General features: G+C 43.2%; 1 long non-coding RNA gene across 1 annotated transcript; it reads left to right on the top strand.

Annotated features, from left to right (window-relative positions):
• Nucleotides 1-299: 299 nt before the first annotated feature.
• On the top strand, nucleotides 300-5433 carry LOC135535719 (uncharacterized). Its single transcript, XR_010454876.1, has 4 exons — nucleotides 300-316; nucleotides 2093-2148; nucleotides 2826-2916; nucleotides 5390-5433. It is a non-coding gene; the product is annotated as an uncharacterized LOC135535719 (long non-coding RNA).
• The last annotated feature ends 1283 nt before the right edge of the window (nucleotides 5434-6716 follow it).

Genomic DNA, 6716 nt, shown 5'->3' with positions numbered 1-6716 from the left:
CCATCTCCCTTCCCCTCCCTCTTCCTCCTCTCTCCATCTCCCTTCCCCTCCCTCTTCCTCCCTTCCCCTCCCTCTTCCTCCCTTCCCCTCCCTCTTCCTCCCTCCCCCCTCCCTCTTCCGCCCTTCCCTCCCTCTTCCTCCTCTCTCCATCTCCCTTCCTCCCTCCCTCTTCCTCCTCTCCTCCCCCCAGTTTGCCTGCCAAGTTGATAAACGGTGGGATCGCAGGGCTGATTGGTGTGAGCTGTGTGTTTCCCATTGACTTGGCCAAGACCCGCCTGCAGAACCAGCAAAACGGATCACGCCTCTACACCAGCATGTATGTACTCACTCTCACTCACTCACTCACTCACTCACTCACTCACTCACTCACTCACTCACTCACTCACTCACTCACTCACTCATGCCAAGAGTGTGCAAAGCTGTCATCAAGGCAAATGCAGTTATGTTATGTTGTAGTAGCTAGTTGATGTTATGTTGTGGTAGCTAGTTGATGTTATGTTGTGGTAGCTAGTTGATGTTATGTTGTAGTAGCTAGTTGATGTTATGTTGTGGTAGCTAGTTGATGTTATGTTGTGGTAGCTAGTTGATGTTATGTTGTGGTAGCTAGTTGATGTTATGTGTAGTAGCTAGTTGATGTTATGTGTAGTAGCTAGTAGATGTTATGTGTAGTAGCTAGTAGATGTTATGTGTTGTAGTAGCTAGTAGATGTTATGTGTTGTAGTAGCTAGTTGATGTTATGTTTTAGTAACTAGTTGATGTTATGTGTTGTAGTAACTAGTTGATGTTATGTGTTGTAGTAACTAGTTGATGTTATGTGTTGTAATAACTAGTTGATGTTATGTGTTGTAGTAACTAGTTGATGTTATGTGTTGTAGTAACTAGTTGATGTTATGTGTTGTAGGAACTAGTTGATGTTATGTTGTAGTAACTAGGTGATGTTATATGTTGTAGTAACTAGTTGGTTGTGTCTTGTAGGAACTAGTTGATGTTGTAGTAACTAGGTGATGTTATATGTTGTAGTAACTAGTTGGTTGTGTCTTGTAGTAACTAGTTGATGTTATATGTTGTAGTAACTAGGTGATGTTGTAGTAACTAGGTGATGTTGTAGTAACTAGGTGATGTTGTAGTAACTAGTTGATGTTATATGTTGTAGTAACTAGTTGATGTTATATGTTGTAGTAGCTAGGTGATGTTGTAGTAACTTGTGTCTTGTAGTAACTAGTTGATGTTATATGTTGTAGTAACTAGGTGATGTTGTAGTAACTAGGTGATGTTGTAGTAACTAGGTGATGTTGTAGTAACTAGTTGATGTTATATGTTGTAGTAACTAGTTGATGTTATATGTTGTAGTAGCTAGGTGATGTTGTAGTAACTAGTTGATGTTATATGTTGTAGTAACTAGTTTATGTTGTAGTAACTAGTTGGTTGTGTCTTGTAGGAACTAGTTGAGGTTATGTTGTAGTAACTAGTTGATGTTATATGTTGTAGTAACTAGGTGATGTTGTAGTAACTAGGTGATGTTATATGTTGTAGTAACTAGTTGATGTTATATGTTGTAGTAACTAGGTGATGTTGTAGTAACTAGTTGATGTTATATGTTGTAGTAACTAGTTGGTGTTGTGTGTTGTTGTAACTAGTTGATGTTGTAGTAACTAGTTGATGTTATACGTTCTTGTAACTAGTTGGTTGTGTCTTGTAGTTGATGTTATACGTTCTTGTAACTAGTTGGTTGTGTCTTGTAGTAACTAGTTGGTTGTAGTAACTAGTTGATGCTGTAGTAACTAGTTGATATTATACGTTGTTGTAACTAGTTGGTTGTGTCTTGTAGTAACTAGTTGGTTGTGTCTTGTAGTAACTAGTTGATGTTATATGTTGTAGTAACTAGTTGATGTTATATGTTGTATTAACTAGTTGATGTTATGTTGTTGTAACTAGTTGATGTTGTAGTAACTAGGTGATGTTATATGTTGTAGTAACTAGTTGATGTTATATGTTGTTGTAACTAGTTGGTTGTGTGTTGTTGTAACTAGGGGATGTTGTAGTAACTAGTTGATGTTATATGTTTTAGTAACTAGTTGGTTGTGTCTTGTAGGTCTGACTGTCTTATCAAGACCATCCGCTCAGAGGGATACTTCGGGATGTACAGAGGTAGGTTTGGGTGAGGATGTGGAAGTATGTGTGTGTGTGTGTGTGTGTGTGTGTGTGTGTGTGTGTGTGTGTGTGTGTGTGTGTGTGTGTGTGTGTGTGTGTGTGTGTGCGCACTAGAAAGTGGCAGGTACATACTAAAGACAAACACGGTGAGGTCCTATTGAACGTTGCTGACCACTGCTGAACACAGACAACACTCTGACAACTCTCTCTCTCTCCCCTCTCTCTGACTCTCTCTCACTCTCCCTCCCCTCCATCTCTCTCCCGCTCCCTCCCCTCCATCTCTCTCTCCCGCTCCCTCTCCTTCCATCTCTCTCTCGCTCTCCCTCCCCTCCATCTCTCTCAATCTCCCTCCCCTCCATCTCTCTCTCCCCGCTCCCTCTCCTTCCATCTCTCTCTCGCTCTCCCTCCCCTCCATCTCTCTCTCAATCTCCCTCCCTCCATCTCTCTCGCTCCCTCTCCTTCCATCTCTCTCTCTCGCCTCCCTCTCCTTCCATCTCTCTCTCTCGCTCCCTCTCCTTCCATCTCTCTCTTGCTCCCTCTCCTTCCATCTCTCTCTCGCTCCCTCTCCTTCCATCTTTCTCTCACTCCCTCTCCTTCCATCTCCCTCTCACTCTCACTCTCCCTCCCCTCCATCTCTCTCTATCTGTGTCTCTCACTTCCTCTCATTGTTACAGGGTCTGCGGTGAACCTAACCCTGGTCACGCCAGAGAAAGCCATCAAGCTAGCAGCAAATGACTTCTTCAGACAATACCTCTCCAAGGATGGGTAAGACACACACACACACACACAGACACACACACACACACATACAGACACACACACACACAGACACACACACACACACACACACACACACAGACACACACACACCGACATACACACACACACGCACACACACACACAGACACACAGACACACACACCGACATACGCACACACACGCACGCACACACACACACACACACACACACACACACAGACACACACACACACACACACACACACACACACACACACACACACACACACACACACACACACACACACACAGACACACAGACACACAGACACACACACAGAGTGAAAGAGAGGTCTCTGATCCAACACAATCCCTGACACGTTGGGCTGTCTACTACCAGAGCTGGCACACTATTCCCTTTATAGTGCACTACTTTAGACCAGAGTTGGCACCCTATTCCCTATATAGGGCACTACTTTAGACCAGAGTTGGCACCCTATTCTCTATATAGGGCACTACTTTAGACCAGAGTTGGCACCTATTCCCTATATATACGGCACTAATTTTGACCTGATCCCTATGGGCCCTGGTACAAAGTAGTGCACGAAATAAGGAATAGTGTACAATTTGGAACACATTATGTTTCTTTGATTGGTTTTCTACTTTAACTTTCTGCTTTAGTTAATCCTTCAATATACTGACAGCAAGGATGAGACATTTACATTGTTGCTTACTATCCTATCTCTGTCAAACTACTGGAAAACCATCTCTGTCAAACTACTGGAAAACCATCTCTGTCAAACTACTGAAAAACCATCTCTGTCAAACTAGTGGAAAACTACTGGAAAACCATCTCTGTCAAATTACTGGAAAACCATCTCTGTCAAATTACTGGAAAACCATCTCTGTCAAACTATTGGAAAACTACTGGAAAACTACTGGAAAACCATCTCTGTCAAACTACTGGAAAACTACTGGAAAACCCTCTCTGTCAAACTACTGGAAAACCATTTCTGTCAAATTACTGGAAAACCATCTCTGTCAAATTACTGGAAAACTACTGGAAAACCATCTCTGTCAAATTACTGGAAAACCATCTCTGTCAAAATAATGGAAAACCATCTCTGTCAAAATAATGGAAAACTACTGGAAAACCATCTGGAAAACTACTGGAAAACCACCTCTGTCAAACTACTGGAAAACCACCTCTGTCAAATTACTGGAAAACCATCTCTGTCAAACTACTGGAAAACCATCTCTGTCAAACTACTGGAAAACCAACTACTTTATCACTATCTCTGGGCTGGGGGGCTCTATCCTTTCTCTGTCAAACTACTGGAAAACCATCTCTGTCAAACTACTGGAAAAACATCTCTGTCAAACTACTGGAAAATCATTTCTGTCAAATTACTGGAAAACCATCTCTGTCAAAATAATGGAAAACCATCTCTGTCAAAATAATGGAAAACTACTGGAAAACCATCTGGAAAACTACTGGAAAACCATCTCTGTCAAAATAATGGAAAACCATCTCTGTCAAAATAATGGAAAACTACTGGAAAACCATCTGGAAAACTACTGGAAAACCACCTCTGTCAAACTACTGGAAAACCACCTCTGTCAAACTACTGGAAAACCACCTCTGTCAAACTACTGGAAAACCATCTCTGTCAAACTACTGGAAAACCATTTCTGTCAAACTAGTGGAAAACCATCTCTGTCAAACTACTGGAAAAACCATCTCTGTCAAACTACTGGAAAACCAACTACTTTATAACTATCTCTGGGCTGGGGGGCTCTATCCTTTCTCTGGAAAACTACTGGAAAACTATCCCATGTTATCTCTGGAAAATCAGTAATTTGTCAAAATAAGTAAAAGTATAACGTTTGAGAGCAGACCACTATCACATGACAAATATCAGTACTGCACATCTGTTGTTACTGTTACTATCCCCCGCTGCTCTGTCCAATGGTGTGTCCGATGGTATGTGTGTGTTTTTTGTTTGTGTGCCGTGTGTGTTCATGGATGAAATTGAATATGTTTCTAGCGCGTCTAGCTATCTCTGTTTCTATGGTTGCACACACGCTGCACACACACACGCACACACACACACACTGGACCACGGCCGAGTAGGCGAACGATTGACTGTGAATGATTACCCAGTAAATGATTCATGGTATCCCTGTTCAGTGTTCCAAACGTTTGTTTCGTTGGTCACAGATCAGCTACAGTGGTCATGTCTGCCTTTTGTTTTGACAAGAGGCTGATCTCTCTCTCTCTCTCTCTTTCTCTCTCTCTCTCTCTCTCTCTCTCTCTCTCTTTCTCTCTTTCTTTCTTTCTCTCTCTCTCTCTCTCTCTCTGTGTCTCTGTCCCCCCTCACTCTCTCTCACTGCCCCCCCCTCCCTGTCTCTCTCTCTTTGTCTCTGTTTCTCTCTCTGTCCCCTCCCTCTCTCTCTCTCTCTCTCTCTCTGCCCCCCCTCTCTCTGTCTCTCTCTCCAGTCAGAAGCTCACCCTGGTCAAGGAGATGCTGGCGGGGTGTGGGGGCAGGTACATGTCAGGTGAGTGGGTGGTGGACAGGTATGTCAGGTGAGTGGGTGGTGGGCAGATAGATGTCAAGGTGAGTGGGTGGTGGACAGGTAGATGTCAAGGTGAGTGGGTGGTGGGTGCAGGGCAGGTACACACACACACACACACACACACACACACACACACACACACACACACACACACACACACACACACACACACACACACACACACACACACACACACACACACACACACACACACCACACACACACTCCTCTGTCTCAGTCTCAGGCAGTCTGTACCCAGCCACCCACACACCTCCACTGGCTATCAGCTGTTGTCTTCTCAAGCTCTCCTTAAACTGGTCTCTCTAATGGACTGATATGACAATAACACAGCCTTCTGAGTCGTTTTCTAATGGTCGCCATGTTGTTTCTCAGGTGTTGGTAAGGATTGTTCAATCAACTGTAAAGGTTTTGATTCATGATAATGTACAGTAACAGGTCTCCACAACATAACCACTATGTCTAGTCTAGGTCTCCACAACATAACCACTATGTCTAGTCTAGGTCTCCACAGCATAACCACTATGTCTAGTCTAGGTCTGCACAACATAACCACTATGTCTAGTCTAGGTCTCCACAGCATAACCACTATGTCTAGTCTAGGTCTGCACAACATAACCACTATGTCTAGTCTAGGTTTCCACAGCATAACCACTATGTCTAGTCTAGGTCTCCACAACATAACCACTATGTCTAGTCTAGGTCTCCACAACATAACCACTATGTCTAGTTGAGTCTAGGTCTCCACAGCATAACCACTATGTCTAGTCTAGTCTTGGTCTCCACAACATAACCACTATGTCTAGTCTAGTCTAGTCTAGGTCTCCACAGCATAACCACTATGTCTAGTCTACTCTAGGTCTCCACAACATAACCACTATGTCTAGTCTAGGTCTCCACAACATAACCACTATGTCTAGTCTAGTCTAGGTCTCCACAGCATAACCACTATGTCTAGTCTAGGTCTCCACAACATAACCACTATGTCTAGTTGAGTCTAGGTCTCCACAGCATAACCACTATGTCTAGTCTAGTCTTGGTCTCCACAACATAACCACTATGTCTAGTCTAGTCTAGGTCTCCACAGCATAACCACTATGTCTAGTCTAGTCTTGGTCTCCACAACATAACCACTATGTCTAGTCTAGTCTAGGTCTCCACAACATAACCACTATGTCTAGTCTAGGTCTCCACAGCATAACCACTATGTCTAGTCTAGGTCTCCACAACAT

This window comes from Oncorhynchus masou, unplaced genomic scaffold (assembly GCF_036934945.1).
Source record: "Oncorhynchus masou masou isolate Uvic2021 unplaced genomic scaffold, UVic_Omas_1.1 unplaced_scaffold_5046, whole genome shotgun sequence".
NCBI lineage: Eukaryota > Metazoa > Chordata > Actinopteri > Salmoniformes > Salmonidae > Oncorhynchus > Oncorhynchus masou.
The sequence above is the reverse complement of the archived record's forward strand: the minus strand, read 5'-3'. Positions and strand labels throughout refer to the sequence as shown.